The sequence below is a fragment of the Cebus imitator genome, unplaced genomic scaffold, assembly GCF_001604975.1.
Source record: "Cebus imitator isolate Cc_AM_T3 unplaced genomic scaffold, Cebus_imitator-1.0 Scaffold219, whole genome shotgun sequence".
Lineage (NCBI taxonomy): Eukaryota > Metazoa > Chordata > Mammalia > Primates > Cebidae > Cebus > Cebus imitator.
The window spans coordinates 556,422-565,063 of record NW_016107534.1 but is presented as its reverse complement, the minus strand read 5'-3'; positions in this window follow the sequence as shown (position 1 = coordinate 565,063).

The window sequence follows — 8,642 nt, the reverse complement described above, 5'->3', positions numbered from 1 at the left end:
ACAAAATACGTACATCTTTCCACATACTTTAAAACATTTCTGTATTACTTATAATATCTAAAACAATGCAAATGGCATATAAATCAGTTATGCTTTTTATTGTTATATTGCTATTTTAATGTATTTATTTAATTTTAGTATTTTCAAACTGTGATTGGTTGAATCCGCATATGCAGAACCTATGAATATGGAGGTTTGACTGTGTTTATGTATTTAGGATATAAGTCCTTTCCTGGATATATACTTTTCAAATACTTTCTCCCATTCTCTGACTTGTTCATTTTCTTAACAGTGATTTTTGAAGAATACAAGTTTTACATTTTGATAGTCTAATTTGCTTTTTTCAAGTTTTCTATTTTAGAAAGTGTAATGTTTTTCCTGCTACTTTTATGTCCTCCATCTATTTGGAATTAATTTTGAAACATAATCTGTGGTAAAGGTCAATTGTTGTATTTTTGCACATGGATATTCAATTGTTTCACCACTACAGTTAGACAAAATTATTCTTTGATCATTGAACTGCCTTAGCATTTTGTTGAAAATTAGTTGGTTATATATGTGTAGGTTTACCTATGAATTCCTTCTTCTGTGCTATTAATCTATGCCTTTTTTACATCAAACCACACTATCTAGATTATTGTAGCTTCATAGTAAGTTTTAAAATTAAATCCTCCATCTTTGTTGTTGTTATAATTGTTTGATTTATTTTACATCCATTGCAAGTAAACATAAAATCTTAGTTTGTGAGTTTCTACAAAACAGAGTGATTTTGATTGTTATTTGTTGAATTTACAATCAATTTTGGAAATTACTATTATCTAATAATATTGATCTTTGATTCATGTTTATCTTTCCATTTATTTGTGCCTTTTAAAATTGTTTCCAAAATATTTTGTATATTTTACTATACATGTTTTGATCATATTTCGTCAATTATCCCTAAGATTTTTCATTTTAATGTGATTTAAATGGTAGTTTTAAAAAATTAATTTCCTATTTTTTGTTGCTGAAATATAGAAATATAATTGATTTTATACACTGAACTTGTATCCTGTGGATTTGCTAAGTTCATTGTTTAGATCTTACAACATTTTCTAGGTTATTTCAGATTTTCTACATAAACGTTCATGTTATCTGAAAATAAAGACAGTTTTACATATATCTTTTCAATTATCATACCTTTTTATTTCTTTCTCTTGTATTATTTTCAAGAGCAAGGGCCTTCAATGCGATGTCGAAGAGGTTGTGAGTAAACATCCTTGTCTTTTTTCTAATCTTAAGGGAAAGTCTTCAGTTCTTCACAATTGAGTATGATGCTACTGATGGTTTTTGTAGGCTCTATGAATGAGTCTGCCTCAGTAGCTGTGCTATGCTGAATCATCAGCTGAGAGTGGCCCCTAGAAAGTATAGAAAGCATTAAAGAGTGATGGATTCCAAAAGTGGCAGCAAAGGCATTAGCAGTCACTTACATTCCCTGCCTTTGGGGATCTGACAGCCACATTCTTATGGCCATAAGAGATGGACATTTTTTGGAAGATACAAAGTGTAGCATTCTGTGATCTAATTTATATTTAAAAATCAGAACTCTCTCATGGAGAATAGACTTTAGAAAGGCTACTGAGGGAGTGAGAATGCCATTTGGTTGTTGCAGTATTCAGGTGAAAGATGGTGATAACTCTGATTTAATAGTAATGGTAGATATTGCGGGATTTAGAATGCATTTTGAAGGTAAATCTGAAATGATTCACTGGTAGATCTAGTGTGGGATAACCGAGAAAGTACTTTTAACTTGAGGTGCAGGCCTCTAGAGGACAAGGAGGTTTTGGGGTGATAAGTCCACAGTTCAGCCTTATACATGTAAAGTTTTAAATATTTATTGGAGATCTAAATGGAGATGTTGAAGGAAATTGCACATATTAGAGAAAGCGCACATTTTAGCCTGTGAGCTGAGAAAACAATGTGACTGAGAAAATAACAGAAGTTGTAATAGTACAGTATTATGCCCTCCCAAGACTAGCATATTCACAGAAATGCCACCTCGTAAGTGTGGAGTCCAGTGTAACTCCTCTATTTTTATTTATTATTGTTTTTATAATATTAATGTGTAGATAAAAGCTCACTGCAAAAGTAGCATGTAAATAATGTGCAAAAAATTATAATAATCATGGGAGCAAATTGGCATAAAGGTAAAAAAATAATTTTTGCTTTCCTTTGATCATACTGTGATTCGGAACAACAGTGAAGCTCTTATAATTGTAAAGGAATGTCACTGTAGGATTTAAACTGACTAAAAAAAAATCCAGTAAATATAGATGTTGATATTTCTTGGTTGCATTATCTCAGTTGATATTTCAACTTTAAAATTCTTTGCTTACTCAATATTAAATTTGAAAATGCAAGGATCATACATTCCAGTGGAAGACCACCTGGTATGCTGTACAATGCATTCTCCTGCTCCAGGATAGCCACAGAGATGTTTTGCAGCACATAACACTAAACTCAGTAGCTGCTTTAGGTTCCCCTGACAGGACTGAATCAATTACCTCACAAACATAGGCACTGATATAAATATGACCACTATTCCATAAAGTTTAAAATTAAAATTAATGTCAATTTCTTTAATGGCATATCACTTAACATACTGTACAAACTTCCATGTTGCAGGTAAAAATACTGAACATTTATTTCTGAATTGAATGATTATAGTTCATGATGTAAAGCATTCTAAAATTCAAAGCATTCTAAAATATGTGTCAGATTCTGTGGAAACACAGAGCAGCAGATTCTGTAAGTTAGTTTTGATCTAAAATATATGCTAGTCCTTATTTTCTTTGCAAGTTCTACCTAGAGTTCATATAGTTGCTGCTATGGAATAAAGTTAAGTGATCCCACACACACAGAATATTAGTTCCCGTGTGTTAGGAGATCATCATATTTATTGAAACACTGGAATTCTCTAGATGTGATAGATCCAGGCAATGCTAAACCTCCATGACCCTAATTTAATTTTAGGAAATCCAATTCTTTGAGCACTTTCTTAATTTTAGGCAGGATGATAGAAAATTGCATATCTATTATATCATAGGTCACTGTTTCCATATTTTTATTATTGTATAATTTATACACAGCAAAATTCAACTTTTTAAAGTGCAGAGTTTCTGAAAGTTTTGGTAATATATGCAGTTGTGAACTCAGCACAACAATCAAGAAACAGAGTTTTATCATGGCCTTAAATTTCCCCTTCCTTTAAATGAAATCTTGCCTTCCATTCTCAGCCTATGGACACCATTGATTTGTGTCCTATTCCTACAGATTGGTTTTCTAGAATGTCATATAAACTAAATCATGTAGCATGTACCCTTTTGAGGCTGGCTTCCTTCACTTAACATGGTACATTTGATAATTATCTACATTATTGGTATATCATTCATGCATTTCTTGTTATTGCCAATTAGTATTCCATCATTTAATGCTTATTCATAGCTTAATTGTAACTAAGTTGAGTTACTATGGTATACACATTTACATAATGTTTTGTGTGAAGAAATTTTTATTTTTAACTTGTTAAACAGCTAGGAATCGAAATTGTGGGTTACATGGTAAGTGTATATTTAATTTCATAAAAGGTTTAAAAATTGTTTTCCAAAGTGGTTGCTCCACTTTGCATTACCACCAGCGATGTATGAGAGTTCCAGTTACTCTGTATTGTTACCAGTACTTGGTGTGGTCATTATTTTATTTTTAAAGCCATTCTAATAGGTTGTGGTGGTTTGTCATTGCAATTTTAATTAGTTATAGTAAAATTTCAATTGGTATCCTGAAAGAGGCTATGGATAGCCCATATATGGAAATTTCACACTCAAATACTTTTAGTTTTGGAAAGTTTAGTTAAGTGCTATGTCAATCAGTGTGCAAATAATATGATTAAGGTTGTTATTTCTTCTCTCTCATTCTTTCTTGTCATTGTTATGGGATGTCATACATAAAATGGCTACAATTCTGAAGGAGGGAAAAGGAGACTAGAGCTTTCCTAAAAGAGAATTCATATGGTTGGAGTTTGAATATTTGAGAAATTTCCAAATAAGTTGTTAGTTTTTTTTTTTTTTTTACATCCTTGACACATGAAAATATAACTTTGATGTAGTTTGGATATCTGTCCCCTCTAAATCTCATGTGGAAATATAATTTCCAATGTTGGAGGTGGGACATGGTGGGAGGTGTTTGGGTCACCAGGGTGGGTCCCTTATTAATGGCTTGGGTGCCCTCTCCATAGTAATAAGTGAATCTTGGCTCTGTTAGTTCATGCAATAGCTGATGGTTTTAAAAATCCAGGCCTCTCTCTTGCTCCTTCTTGCCATGTGATGTGCTGGCTCCCCATTTGCTTTCCACCATGATTGTAAGCTTCCTGAGGCCTCACTAGGAGCAGATGCCAGCATCAGACTTCCTATACAGCCTGCAGAAGTGTGAGCCAAAGTAAACCTATTTTCTTTATAAATTACCCAGCCTCCGGTATTTCTTTACAGTAATGCAAAATGGACCAGCACAATTTATTCAACCAATATTTTTACCTGCCAATGAAGGCCAAAAGATCTTAGGACATACTTCATAGATAGATACATAAAAGAGCACCCATACAAAGTTTCTACTTTTATGGAGTTCAAAAAGGAGAACATTTAATTTACATTAAAAATCTATTAAATTCTACTACATAGGGATGAGTTATCAAAATTTATGGTTACATAAAAGGCTAGCACATCCTGAGAGACACCTCAATGAAAGCATAACTCATTATAAATCCTCCAAAAGAGAATGCAAAAGAGCAAAATACTTTTTAAATTTTCTTATAAAGTACTTTTCTAGGATCCATGGGGAAAAGTTTCATGAAATACACAAGACAATTGCTTTCAGCCACCTATTGAATTTTTTGTCTTGCACTTGTTTTGGAAAGAATACACATCAATAATGTAAGCACAACCAAAATCATTGTGCTCAAGAAATACATTAAGGAATAAATGCATGTAAATTATGAAACCATTTTTGAAATGTTCATGTAAGAAGAGGCATGCAAAGGTATCAGAACAAAACATAAAAATATGGGAAGTCAGACTTTAAAAATTCTCACATTATTTTAAACTTTCATTTTGTAAGAAAATTAATACAGGAACAATTTTGTTAAAATTTATTAAAAATAAGCACTCCTACAAATAAAAACTACATAGGTGATTTAAGACAGTATGCCTCTCCTTTTATTTCTAGACAGGGCAAGGATATGCATCTATGTAGCTATTGTTAGTTTTGTTTGTTTTGAGCTTATTAAGGCAGTGTGTAAGATTTTTCTTAAAAAAATTAATTATAAGATGAATTCATATAATTTGTGTACTAGATTACATTCTAATTAGTATAATTATGAAGGAGATGGGGGATGTGGTGTCCACCTTCCCATATTATAAGGTGCTTACACTACAATGCAGATATTTTGACTTCCTTTTATACTTAAGAATTTTGTCAAATTGTGTAGATAATCTAATTTTTCTAGACATCAGCTTCTTTCATAATAATGCAGAGGGAATAGACTGCATTTGTACTTCCTCCAAATCAGTTATTCACATACTATCTTTCAGATTTTTATCATATCCACATCCCACCTGCCTGTGCTATTACTAACTCAACATTATTTTAAATCCACTCACTTTTTAAAACTTAAATTTTGACTTCAGCCTCATCTCAAGTAATATCTATAAAATAGTGTGTATAAAATATGACTCAATTATTTTGTATTTGCATTAAGATAAACACATTTTGCTGGTATAAAATATTTTTTATGAAAAAACTAAAATAAATTCCCATATTACTAGTAATGTACAGTAATCACTTAGTGGCACTAGACTTATTTTCAACACTAGTATCTTTCCAAATTATGTTAACTGACATTGTAAGATATTTAGAATTTAACAATGTATTTCATAATTTTTTTTTAAGACGGAATTTCGCTCTTGTTGTCCAGGCTGGAGGTCAATGGCGCGATCTCAGCACACCACAACTTCTGCCTCCCAGGTTCAAGTGATTCTTCTGCCTCAGCCACCCGAGTAGCTGGAATTACAGGCATGCACCACCACACCTGGCTAACTTTGTAATTTTTTTTTTTTTAGTAGAGATGGGCTTTCTCCATGTTGATCAGGCTGGTCTCAAACTCTGCGATCTCAGGTGATTCACCAGCCTCGACCTCCCAAAGTGCTGGGATTACAGGCATGAACCACCACGCCCGACCTGTATTTCATAATTTTAAAGAACAAGTTCTTTTTATGTACTTGAGGCTTGAGACAAAATAGAAAATTGAAATCTACACTTTTTCATTTTTATGGTTATAGATTACAATTATATATATGTAATAAAATTTATTATAGTAAGTTTTTACAACCTAAAAAGGTGATTAGATGAGTAAAGAACAATTTTTAGAACTAAAGGATGGCAATATTATATTAGTACTGCATTTCATTACAAAACTAATTCTTGACACATTCTTGAAGAACTAAAGATTTCAATTTTGTTGAATTTTATTAAAGATGCACCGTATGTTGTGCATATTCAAAATCATTATTACATTTATTCAAATTTTAATAAAATGTAGACATTTGTAAGTATGCTCATGAATAGTTCTAAACTAGTTTTAATTTCTTTTAATATTGTATATAGTTTTATAAAGCTCATATTTTAATGTGAACTTCAAACTTTGTTAAACCTTAGGTAATCATTTTTTCCCCAAATTGCTACATAAAAACTAGAACTGTCAAAGGGAGCCTATATCATGAAAAACAATCAAAACATCCCCGAGAAGACCTGATTTTAATGCTTTAATAAATAGTTACATGTAACATAGTAGCCTTCAAATTTTACTTAGCACCACACTTCTAGTGCCATAGCTCCATTTGACCCTATAAAATGCTGTTAATGGCTCTATTTACTAAAATTTATTGTTACCAAGATGGAAAGCCACAATGCCATGAAACTGGTAATGCAGCAATATGCAACCTCAAGCTCTGTAACGTGGCTATATTTTGAAATCATTAAAATGCAGATGAGGATTAAGCTAAAGCCTGATTTTGTGATTGCTTTTAGGATACTGAATAGTTCTTAAAATATGTGTATGGGTGAGTGTGTATAAATAACTTGCATATTAGCGTATTTTAAAATTGCTCTGATGGGAAGGGTGTTTTCTTCGGCCCATGATTTCCCAGTTATTTTTAAAATGTTCTGTGGTTTATTAAGTAACCATTTGAGTTCCTGGTTTCCACTCTTATAATTATAAATATATAGCTTTCTACATTTTTTTCCACAAATTTTCAGGCATTACCTGTATGTGATATTTAAAATGTTCTAGAACTGAGAAATGTTCCCATTATAACACTTTGTATCACCTGTTAGCTTCATATTATTGTGGGGTTTTTAAATTAAGTAGATATTATTGTTCTAGGCAAACTTTTTTAATGGTGTATATTCCTATGTTCATACATTAACAAATGTCTATATCTATTATAAAATTTCTTGGATAGAAATCTTGACTTTGGGTTAACCTATTCTTTCAGGATATGAATGAAAACATCTCTATCTAGAGAATATGCCTATTATCTACAGAACAAAGCACCACATTATCTAGTCTGTATCTATCAAAATTAAAATCAATTGGAACATTAAAGTTTGATATTTCAAAATAGAATTGATTTTTTAGGAGCGATATTTCATATATCCTTCATATTTGATAGTTACCCTGTCTTTGTTTAAAAAGGTTCCAATTTTTTAATCCTTTCTTTGGGCTTCCTGCTTTTACTAAGCTCACTGCCTCTCACTGGCTCTAAATGGACAAAAGAGGGCCCTTCACAGACTTCTTAGTTCTCTTCCATTGCTCTAAACCCCTTGACCTATAGACACTGCATTTAAAAAAATATTATGGAAAAAATTATTACTTCCTATATTTGTTAGAATTGATAATATAATTCTGGGGACATCTTGACATTATATTTCTCTTTTCATTCTAAACTGTCTCAACCACGCCAATGGCCTCAACTACTTTATATATTCATTAATAGCTTTCAAAGATAAACATTCCCTTCTGACCACTTTTGAGGTACAGACTCTCTATGCTTCAGTTCCACTTTGAAACACCTTAAACTTAGTATTTTCCAAACCCATGACCTTCTCAGCCTGATATGCTCCTGCACACCTGTTCCCTTTCTGTGTTAATAGTATCACTATAGCACTTGAGTACTCTCTATAAAACGCAGACTCTAGCTGGCTTCTCAAATTACAATCTTGACTTCTTCAGTTTATCAACCACACTGCAATTGGAATGTGATATACTTAAAAGGCAGTTCTTAACCTGCCATTCACTATTTTAGAAAAATTAATACTTCAAAAACATCTATAGATAAAGTTTGAACTCCATGGAGGAACATACAATTTCTACCTCAGAGAGGTGGAGGGACAATCTTGCATACTCCTTTCCTTGTTTCTCTTACCAGCTCACTTCTGCCTTTGGGTTACGTTCAGCCACTGGGAAACATTAGGGGAATAGAGTCAAGGATTGGAGCTAGGAGAGGAGAACCACACTGCTTTGACTGTTATAATTTTGTAACCCATTTATATAT